Raw genomic sequence first — 11,550 nt, forward strand, 5'->3', positions numbered from 1 at the left:
TTGATAAGTGGCAAGATTTCCTCTAATGGCCTGTTAAGAGGTGTTTGTTCTATCTCTCCGCGATGCGGCTTTCTTTCGCGAATATCTCTCCTATTTCGATCTCCAATTCTTTCGGGTCCACGACTTTCCCCTCTGTAGGATCCCCCTTCTCTCTCTTGTCTATTTCTTGATCATCTTTGTCCACCGGGCTGCACCTTTGCCTTCGGATCTCTTTTGTTCCCTCGCATTTCTTTGCATTATGTCCTCATACCGAATATATTTTTCTACCTTTGGGTACAGAGCGTGCAGAGTGGTGATTTCGATTTTGGACACCGACTCGTGGACCCTAGTCCCCTACCTCAAGCCGTCTTTTGAAATGCAATTTGTATGCTCATCCAGATTCTCCACCCTCGGGTTTCTTCTTTGAATCTACACGAAATTCCCTTAACGATTTCGTGACCTCGTTTGATGTTGAACAAGGCCGCTGATATCCACTACCCTCCTTTTTCGGTGGATGAAATGGTCCACGCGAAAGCGCACGCTCTAGCTCTTCAAATCGATGCTCGCGAAGATAATCGGTAATACCAATCCGAGGCTCCCCCTTAAGGCTTGCGGGGAACATCATGCACAAGATCCATCATACTTACTTTCTGCCCAATGGCATCACATTTGTCTGATGTGATGCAAATGATCAGTTAGGTCGCCCTTCCCATCATACCTTTCAAATCTTGGTTGACTGAATCTCTTAGGTACCTCCGAATTCCAGATCGAATCCGCCAGTGGATTCTTATTGAGGTTAGCAATCTCCTTTTGAGCGGCACTTTGGTTCACTTTTTCAACCGCACGGTTCACTTCTCTATCTTTCTCATTCATTACCTGTACTACCTCCAGCGTGATGCCCTCTACTGGATCTACTCCCCGGGGCTGGTATTCCTCATTTTCCCCTTTCATCTCACTGCCCCGATGATCCCCACGTTACATGTCTTCCTGTGCAGTGTCTCTTTCCTTTCTCAATTCGTCGTTCTCGTTCCTCAACCTGACTATTTCTTCTTGTATAAGTCTGGTGGCGTCTGCCGCCACATCAGATATCTCTTCCTCTCCACCCACCTCTCTTTCTTCGCTCACCACTTCCTCTACTACCTCTCGAACAGTTTCTTTTCTAGGTCTTCCTACTCCCTTTTTTGTTATGGTGACCATTTTATCTCGCTCTCCCCACAGACGGCGCCAAAATGTATATTCAAAAAATTACAACCTAATGGACTCCCTTTTCTCTCTCTCTCTCTCTTTTTTTATACCCTCTCTTTTTTCCTAACTTCCCCCTCTCATTAGCTTCGTTCATCTCCTCTCCATCACTCGCCCTCTAGCTCTCCACCTGTCCCACTCCCTATATGGCAGTTCTCGGCAGTTAGGTTACCGCGGACCTGATCCGCTGCATCAGGTCTTCTCTTCACAATTCTGCGTACGACCCTTTTGTACCTCTGACTCCACATGTCATCAATAGGTCCTATACACTTTTCTTTCAATGAACATAGGTCTTTAGTTGAGACAAGGAGCTATTACCATAAAACTTGTTTCTGATTACCTTTGATTTTTATCTCCTGGAATCCCTCGTATGAGCCCCTTGCCTTCACAATTCTCACATTGTTCTACAGTAGTGCGCAAAACTCTAAACCGTGGTGGTACAACTATAGCGTACAGTTATATAACCACCTAAATTCTTGTTTACAGTATTGTCAACGCATCATATTTAGAATCATTACAGTGGAGGTATGATAAAAAACTGTTAAACATTGTCCCAAGGATCATAGGAGCAGAGTAATAAAATAGACTAGTATAACTGCAGCCTAATGTGGTGAGGGAGCGGATGTGTTACTTTGGATATGGAAGAAGGGAAGAAGCTGCAAGCTGGAGAAAATAATTTCGGTAATAAAGAGGAATGGGAGCTGCAGGGGAGAAGAGGATGGGAGGGAAAAGGAAAGTGGAGGAAGCAGGGGAGAAGAAATGGAGACAACAAGACAACAAGACAGAAATTTTGGATTAACATTACTCAAAGATTCACCCCAAATGAACGTACAGATTCCACATACTTCACGAACACACAAGTCCTACTTAGCCGGAGGGATTCGAACAAAATAACTTATCTATCCATGTCGGGTCAATGAGGTCCCGTGGTATGATGCCGCCTTCCGAACTACTCAGCTTAATCTCTTTTGCAGAACCTGTTTCTCTGATCATGTCCCAATACATTCTAGCGGCAGTCCTGCGCTGATAAGGTTCATAAACATGTACGCTTCTCCTGGGACCTGGGATGCATATCCCCGGCAACTCCTCTGAGTCCAATGTAGGGAACCTGCTCAGTTGATCCTTTTCAATAATGGCTCTCCTGAACTCTTCTTCAGTGGCGGAGATCCTTACCTCATCAGAGGAGCAGGTGGAGGTGGAGGTCTTCAGACGGAGTACAAGGTGGAGAGTGGAATCTTTGAAGATGATGTATCCAGCTAGGGTTCGACCATCCTCGAGCTGCTTCCCAGCGAAGATGAGACGTTGTTGGTCTCGGGGAACGCCCTCCTTGTCCCCTCGAAGACAAATATTGATGAAGGCATGAAGCAGATTCTGTCTGATTTTTGGAATCTACTTCGATTCCTCATTTATTATATATGTAAATGGAGCTGGCTGTTTTAGATTTCTACCATTATCTACATCGTAAGGAACATCGCTAGTTCAATTTGTAGTTCTCATCTAGTGCCCAAAAACTGTTTTCCTATTGTTGTTGTTCTTTTTTTTTAATGTTTTAGTTTCGAGGAATCGTCTCAATTGTTTTTATCTTGAATTTGGGGCGTGTGATCTTGGTAACATGGTAAAATAAAGCTTGTGTTGTGTAAAGGTTCGATCTCTTTAATTTTCCTCTGCTGAGTTGGAATTACATTGACCTGATCGTGTGGGAGGCTCTCCTGGATTGCAACTGGTTTGGAGCAGATGATTGAACGAGTAATAAGCAATGTGATATATCTAATCTAAGCATAGGGAAGAATTTTACCAATCTACAATACAGTAGCATATATTTTTTGCATTCTTAATTTTGTCAGTCTCCTATGTTACATCTATCTTGCAGGTCGCAGTGAGTGGGAGACCCAAGCTCATCTTGGTTCATCGATGGATTAAGACGAAATGTTGTGCTCAGTGTATAATGTATCCACTCTTATGTATCCACAGGTAAACAGTCTCTTATATCAATGTGTTTGTGTCGATCGTTCAGTTTTACGGAATTTTATATTTTAATGTTGAAAGAACTATTTATATATTAAGCTCATACAGTTTCCCTTGTTATCATATATGCAGTCTCTAGAAGTCCTAGAGAAGAAATCAGAGAACGAAACAATCAGCTTCACAGATCTAATATTTTTTCTAACTAACTAATACAACAGAATAGACAGAATAGATCAATAGAGAACGAAACATCATTCCAATGGACTTGAGAGTGGGGAGCCAGAGATTCTTCATATACCAAAAAAAAGGAAAGACTGACTATGAAATTCCAGATACAAGTTCAACTACCAAAACAAACTGTTAAATATATGTCTTCCGTTAGGTATAAGCCACTCCTAAACATAAATTCTGGCCGGCTTTTGGCCATTTCACCTCAATAACTAAGTGTTAGGCTGTGAAGAAAACATTGTAGTACGTGAGCTTGGACTTCATCCAAGATTGATCTATAACGTTTTACATAACTGTTAAACCTACACCTGTTTCGAAACTTCCAAATGTGCCAGCAACTTAGAGCAAAGTAGCAATCAGGCCAACAACTCTGGGTTCCACGAGGAAAACTAGGCTACAAAGGAATCTTAGAACTCATGCAGATGCAAGTGGCCGAACCAATATGATGCCAAGTCCCACAGATTTACTGAATTCCTGATTCCTGCTAGCTGTTTACACTCCCATAACACGTGCTTAGCTTGCTGATTAATCAAATGAATACACCACAAATTCTAAAAGCGATTTAACGTAAAATTTTGTGATATAGTCGGATTTGAAGCAGCAGGTAACCTGTTGTTAAGTGTATTCATAGAGCATATAGCAGTAGGAAATGATTGACTTTATCCAAATATCTGGTAACTTGGTTTTATAGGATGGCGAGTAAATAGTTTAGGGGAAGGAATTAGTGATTGATAAGAAGATTTAGTTGTGATTTCATCCCTAGAGTTCTAAGGCCAACCTAATTCATCTCGGATTGCATCTGTGAGCACAGTAGGAGACTTAATCAAATCAATCACAGTTGAACTCAAAAATGGCTCAATCAAGTCCCACTTCCATTTCATTATCCTAGAATAAAATCGTCTTCCCCAAGACCTAATTGTGCAATTCTGATGATTCAGTGAGAGGAAAGTAGTGCACATATTTATTAAAGGCCCATCTCCTACCCAGTATGGCAGTATACATACTATACAACGATAAACCGTGTTCGATACCTTATATTACCCCCACATTATACTTTGTGTTTGTGTCAAGACTAGGTTTACGTGTTTCCATTTGGACGCACAGGTTTGGGCTACTCACTTGAGTATTCCAAATCTTGTAATCCAAATTCAACTATTCTTCTAAGCGGTATGGATGAAGTGAGCTTCGAACCTAAAAATTCTTATATGGTTAAAAGAATCGTTACACTGCAAGCAATAATTCTGTTAGAATCATAACACTGGAAGCAACAAAAACCAATTTAGGACAAGGATGTACTTTATGCCGTAAAAAGGTATATATGCCATGGATAATAACGAAGGGTGGAAGTAATATAGAATGTTGCGAGGTAGTAGGGCATGACAAAGGAAATGAAATTTCTCCTCAGCATCACCTTGGCAATCGTCTAGATAATATATTGAGGATACTCCATTATATTATAAATTCCGCAAATGATGGGTAACAAATAATTTTTATTAAATCCAATTATAAGCCCACCTGATTTATGTTACAAGGAGAATGCAGAGACAGAGTAGGCTAACATCACAAAATTTTAAACCGGTGTCTGAGATAAAACAACCTCCGTCCAGGGTTTTCTTTTCAATTGATCTCTATATGAGGATGTGTGAACTGTCATTCTTCATTTTCATTTTGGAACAATTAACAATATAAGCAGTGTCATTTGTAGTAATATTAATAACAAAATCATCGAAGTTATTCCCAGCGAAAGTACAACAGAACAAAAATTAGTAAAACTGTAAAACAGAATTAGTTTAGCAGCACTTGGGAGACAAGTGAAAGATTAAGTACTTATCTGGCGGTCCACCGCAAAGTGCGCTGCATATACTAAATTGAGTTTGATTTCTTTTGAGGTGAAAATATGAGTAGTACTAGCAGCAGCATCCATGCCTACATACATATAATTTTGTAATCGGTGGAAGATGGACTACAGCATGGGTAAAGGGATGATTTATCTGAATTTCGCCATTGTCATGCAAGGAGATAAGCCAACCTCCTTTACAAGAGCCACATATTCGACGACTACGTAGCTCTGGTGTTTCTATTTTGTAAACCTTGTGATCCTGAAAACTGAAGAAACCTAAGGTTTCGTTAAAAAAATTATGCGGCGTGCACTTGTTGTAAGGAACTATCAGCCATGGAAGATTAAGCTTTGGAGGAAGTAAAGACGCGGCAAATGATCTCCTTGTTGGACTCACACAACTAAAACGGATCAGATCATTAAGGTCTAGTCTTTCGATTATTGAATCTGTGAGATGTCTTGGAAGTTGTGACAAGAGATCCTCCATGAAAACCTAGGGGTTTGTTTGCACTCTGCAGAGTAAACCTTATTTTCTGGCCATTACATATAGTTCGTGACATTACAAAGACTTGTAGAGTTAGAATTCTACTAGATTACGTTTCTCTAGTTATTGACATTAAAGACTTTCTTATTTAGTGTACTTTCCAAATATTGATACTACTCATTATTAGCATTCTGGTATGTCGTGGTACTTCCCAACAATTTTGAATGTACTATTACTGCCGGACCCAATTTGTGTTACAAATATGTTATTGGTCCCCAAAAAATTGAATTCGAAATCCCAAACTTAAATTATCCGGTTAGGTTAGGTCGTTTGAACTAAACCCCAAACGATCCGGCCACACCGGTCAAGAGCCCAAAAAATAGAACTTTATATTTTTTTCAAAGTTCAAATCCCAAACGACATGGCCACATCGTTTTGGACTAAGTCCAAACAGTGTGACCATATCATTGGAGACTTAGTCCAAACGGTGTGACTATATCGTTGGGGATTTTTCTAAGTCCAAACGGTGTGGCTATTTTTTTCTAAGTCCAAATCCTAAACGACATTGCCATATCGTTTTGGACTCAGTCCAGACGGTGTGGCCATGTCGTTTGGGATTTGAACTTCAAAAAAATTTAAAGTTCTCATTTTTTGGGCTCTTGACCTTGTGGTGTCGGTTTTTGACTAAGTCCCAAGCGGTATGGCCAAGTCGTTTAGGACTTAGTCCAAACAACCTAGCCGGGTCGTTTGGACTAAGTCCCAAACCACTTGCCCATACCGTTTGGGATTAGTCCAAAACAACCTACCGGGTGGGTCGTTTAAGTTTGGGGTTTTCGAATTCAACCTTTTAGGACCAATGGCATACTTGTAATAATTGTTTTTTTAAGATTTTTTTAGACCAATGGCACACTTGTAATAATAGTTTTTTTTTGTGGGAGTCTGCCCAACACAAATTGGGTCCGTAAGTAACAAATACCTAAAAATATTGAACTCACGGGAAGAAGTCCTCAGTCTTGACAGGCCACCGTTCTTTTTGTTGCATGTTTTACATCAGTGTATATGGATGGGGTTGAATAAAGGGCATTGACACGCCCATCCTACAAGCATTGCAACCAAAATTATGTAGTAAGTACTGAGAACTACCCGAGTTCTGAACAAATAATTTGACTTTAAGGAACAAAGGTTCCACAAGACAATCAATGGTACTTCCATGCATTTTGAGGTATAGCCAACATAACGATTATATCATATTGCAATACATCAGCCCAATGATCTTATCTAGGTATATCATCATTCAACTCCCATCTCTACACTATATGATAGCCGGATCTTTAGGAGGAAAATTTCTCAACCGAACTGTATATTTGTAATCTCTTTATTTTATGATTTTAATTAGAACCACCTCCCTTAATTATTCTAAGGTGATCTTGGACATACCCATAAAAACACTCCCGTACCACAACTTTGAAATAAATAAATAAAATTGTTTAAGACACATTTAGGTTTCTAAATTACCCTTTCTTTTATTAAGTATATCAAAGACAAAACAAAACAAGTGTTTATCCTTCCAGCAAACACAAACCCTTCGCACTTATTTTCTTTTTTTTCTGTCATTTTTTTTCTCATTTACGAAAGGAATTAAAAAGAGATAAAATTGTAGAATTTAGTCTTCCTCCTCCTCCTCTCACTCATCAGCCATTAATGTATTTTTTCCTCATTGCAGCTCCTTGCTGTCTTTCTCATTTTCCGCTTGAGAAATTTTCAATTTGATATATTTCTACTAAACTCCTTTAACCCTTCTACAATGATGAAGAAGAAGTAATTGCAATAAGAAAAAAAAAATCAAATTTGAAACAACTTCTAAAAGAGGAAAAAAACAATTTGTTTTTTGGGCATTCTTTTACCTTTATTAGAAGTTCTCTTATTGTGTAGTGTGTTGTAGTAACACAAAGATTCTTCAAGGTTCAGAGTATTATTTTCAATTTTTTTTATTTGTTGTTTCCTTTTTGGAATGAGTCTCTCGGTTTTTTTGTTTTTTCTCTTTCTTTACCCCTATTGGAAATATCTCAAATTAATTTGGAAGATATTATTGGATTAAAGCGGTTATTGGGGTATGGCAAAAACTGAGTTAGTTATAGGGTACGGGAGTATTTTTATGGTATGTCCAAGATCATCACCCTTATTCTAATAAGCTCCCTCCTTTTTAAACAATTTACCAAAAACTCTCTCACTTTATTGAAATTAGAATTAGCTTCATATTATTTAAAATAATTTAAAAAACCTCATTCACGTCACTCAAATTATATTCAACCCCTCCTAATGTTTTTATATTATTTTTTAGATTATAAGTAGAATTCAAAAAATCATACTATCAGAGAGATGTTAGAGCGACAGATTTAAATATTTGAAAAAACACCGATGCGTAGCACGGTTCACATACTCGTTTAGTTAATAAAAGAAGAGTCATCTCACGATTCCCTTGCCGCATATGCATTAGTAGCAGAGAAACTGTTATGCTCTTTGTTTAATACATGAACTGGGTAAAATTATAAACAACATGAATTTTTCAAAGTAGAGATTAATATAATCACCCCAAATTAAGGGAATTGCTATATACAGACCCCATATCTCTCAAGGCAGACCCCATTTAAAAAAAAATTAATACCAGATATGTCCCCAAATAATCTCTTAGGACAGACTCCACTTAAAAAGTGAAAACACATAAATTTCAACTTTTGTCTTTTTACTCAAGTTTTGTCTTTTTACTCTCTCTCAAGAAACCTTCCTTAAACCCACACTTTTTTTTTTCCACTCCTCTCATTTTCCAATCCAAATAAACTTAACCCACACATCTCTTCTTTCTCTACACATATTCATCTTCTTTTTCAAATTCTTTTGTTCTATTTCTATTTACAACCCATCTTTTTGTTTTTCATTTTTTTTTATGACATTGAGTGAAATGGAATGGGCATATGATGTTTTTGATGTGAAAAATGAACTATTTAATGAAGAGAAATTTCAATCAAGTGGCCAAGACGGCGACCAAGACGAGGTAACTCCATATACAACTATTGTTCATAATGATTCCAATATCAATTTATTATGAAATCATTATGAGGACGACTTGTACAAAATGTGATTACAAAGTATTTATGCAAACTCAATCTATAAAGACAATCTCTTCCGTTTAATGGTTGATTTGAATAGTGAGTGTTGGGAAATGGGAATAGTCTTACGTTCGAGATGTCCCAGGCCAACTAACTTTCTAAGACTCTGGCGCCCCAACTGGAGCGACTTATGAAGCATTAGACAGTCTAATTTGGCCGTCTCTTAGTTACTTTGATAGATATCCTATATTTTTCTTGTGACAAATTTTTAGCTAACATTATAATTCACTGTAAATGTTATAGGATCCTCTATACAGTCACAATGAGGTACCAATTGATGCACTTCGGACTTCACAAAATTCAAATGCATCTTGGAGGAGGCACTACATAGATCAAACCGAACATTTTAACACCAACATGGTATGCATGGATGAATATATGTTTTGAAACTTACTTTTTTGATTTAATACCTTCTGAACCATGGATTAATGAATACTTAAATTGATTTATAGGTATTTGATAGTCGTCAAGATTTGATTGATTGGACACAACATAAAGGAAGTGAAGTGGGAGCTATTATCGCCACTGGGAAATCTCAAAATGCAATTGGTGGGAAGGGTCCTATACTTATTTTGATATGTGAGCGTGGTGGTAAATTTCGACCTCATAAAAAGGTAGAAGCAAACGAGAAGACAGTGAGAAAGACTGGAACAAAAAAGATGAATTGTCCTTTTAAGTTAAAAGTGTGTTTTGAATGTGGTAGTTTAGATAGATGGACACTAAGGGTTGATTGTGGTAGTCATAATCATGGGATGGCAAAAACTATGGAAGGTCACTCTTATATGGGAAGGTTTAATAATATGGAAATGATTCTTGTATCTGAGATGAGTATTAAGAATGGTTCATTGGAACCAACTTTAAAATAAAAGACGTTCATATTAGGCTAACTCCGTTTGCATTGGATGGTTGGCCTGGATCGTCTTAGAAAGATAGGAGATTGTGTTGGACCTATCTTAAGAACGGTTTATTGGAACCAACTTTAAAATAAAAGACGTTTCGATTAGGCTAACTCCATTTGCATTGGATGGTTGGACTGGACCGTCTTAGAAAGATAGGAGATTGTGTTGGACCTGTCTTAAGAACGGTTCATTGGAACCATCTTTAAAATAAAAGACGTTCAGATTAGGCTAACTCTGTCAGCATTGGATGGTTGGACTGGACCATCTTAGAAAGATAGGAGATTGTGTTGGACTTATCTTAAGAACGGTTTATTGGAACCAACTTTAAAATAAAAGACATTCTGATTAGGCTAACTCTGTTTGGATTGGATGGTTGGACTGGACCATCTTAGAAAGATAGGAGATTGTGTTAGACCTGTCTTAAGAACGGTTCATTGGAACCATCTTTAAAATAAAAGACGTTCAAATTAGGCTAACTCCGTCTGCATTGGATGGTTGGACTGGACCGTCTTAGAAAGATAGGAGATTGTGTTGGACCTATCTTAAGAACGGTTCATTGGAACCATCTTTAAAATAAAAGACGTTCAGATTAGGCTAACTCCGTCTGCATTGGATGGTTGGACTGGACTAACCTTTCTCGTTTTGGATAGCTGATCTAAACTGTTTAATTGGTCAATTTTTAGTAATTCACTCAAATTTGGTTCACAGTGGCTGAAAAAATCTTTATTTTAAGACAATAATTAAAAAACACATTACTAACCATTGTTTATACACCTAAATGTTACATATTCATTTTATGGTCTTCCCCACTACACTATATGAGCTAAGTTCAGGGTTTAAGGTTTATGGGCAAGGTTTTGTACTTTACAGAGATGTGAATGAAATTAAATTTGAACAATTTTTTTTTTCTTTAATTCAAAATTTATTATTGAATTTTGGCTCACAAAATTATTTTTGAAATTTAAATACACGACTCAGTTTAGGGTTTTGGGTTTATAAATCGTTTAGTTGGTCAAAATTGGTCAATTTTTAGTAATTCACTCAAATTTGGTTCACAGTGGCTAACAAATTTTTTATTTTAAGACAATAATTAAAAAAACATTACTAAACATTGTTTATACACCTAAATATTACATATTCATTTTATGGTCTTCCCCACTACACTATATGAGCTGAGTTCAGGGTTTAAGGTTTATGGGTAAGGTTTTGTACTTTACAGAGATGTGAATGAAATTAAATTTGAACAATATTTTTTTTTCTTTAATTCAAAATTTATTATTGAATTTTGGCTCACAAAATTATTTTTGGAATTTAAATACACGACTCAATTTAGGATTTAGGGTTTTGGGTTTAGAGCATATATATAGTGAAGGAAAACTTTGATTCAAAATTTTTGGTCAATTGATTTGTAGTTTTTTTTTTTTTTTTTTTTTTTTTTTTTTTTTCATATGAAGTCTTGAAGATGAAATTTAAATTGAAATTTCCTGCCCAAATTTTAAAATTTGAATTTGAATTTTAAATTTTAGTAAAATTTCGAACACAATATTTTGGTGATTTGGTTTGTATTCTTCCTTTCATGTTCAATACAATATGAAAACATGAATTGAATTGAAATTGGAGTTAGTGATAACACAAAACCAACTTGAAATTCAAAACACAAAATTTAAGTTTAAATTTTTTGCCCAAAATTTCAAATTGGATTTTAAATTTCGGTGAAATCTCGAAACCCGCCCAAAATTTGAATTTGAA

At 36.9% G+C, this 11,550-nt stretch overlaps 1 long non-coding RNA gene across 1 annotated transcript; it reads right to left on the reverse strand.

Annotated features, from left to right (window-relative positions):
- Positions 1-3,351: 3,351 nt before the first annotated feature.
- On the reverse strand, positions 3,352-5,894 carry LOC147483044 (uncharacterized). The gene is made up of 2 exons (XR_015206745.1): positions 4,534-5,894; positions 3,352-3,902 (listed from the first exon to the last, which is right to left on the reverse strand). It is a non-coding gene; the product is annotated as an uncharacterized LOC147483044 (long non-coding RNA).
- Between the last annotated feature and the right edge of the window lie 5,656 nt (positions 5,895-11,550).

Source organism: Coptis chinensis, chromosome 8, assembly GCF_015680905.1.
Source record: "Coptis chinensis isolate HL-2020 chromosome 8, ASM1568090v1, whole genome shotgun sequence".
NCBI lineage: Eukaryota > Viridiplantae > Streptophyta > Magnoliopsida > Ranunculales > Ranunculaceae > Coptis > Coptis chinensis.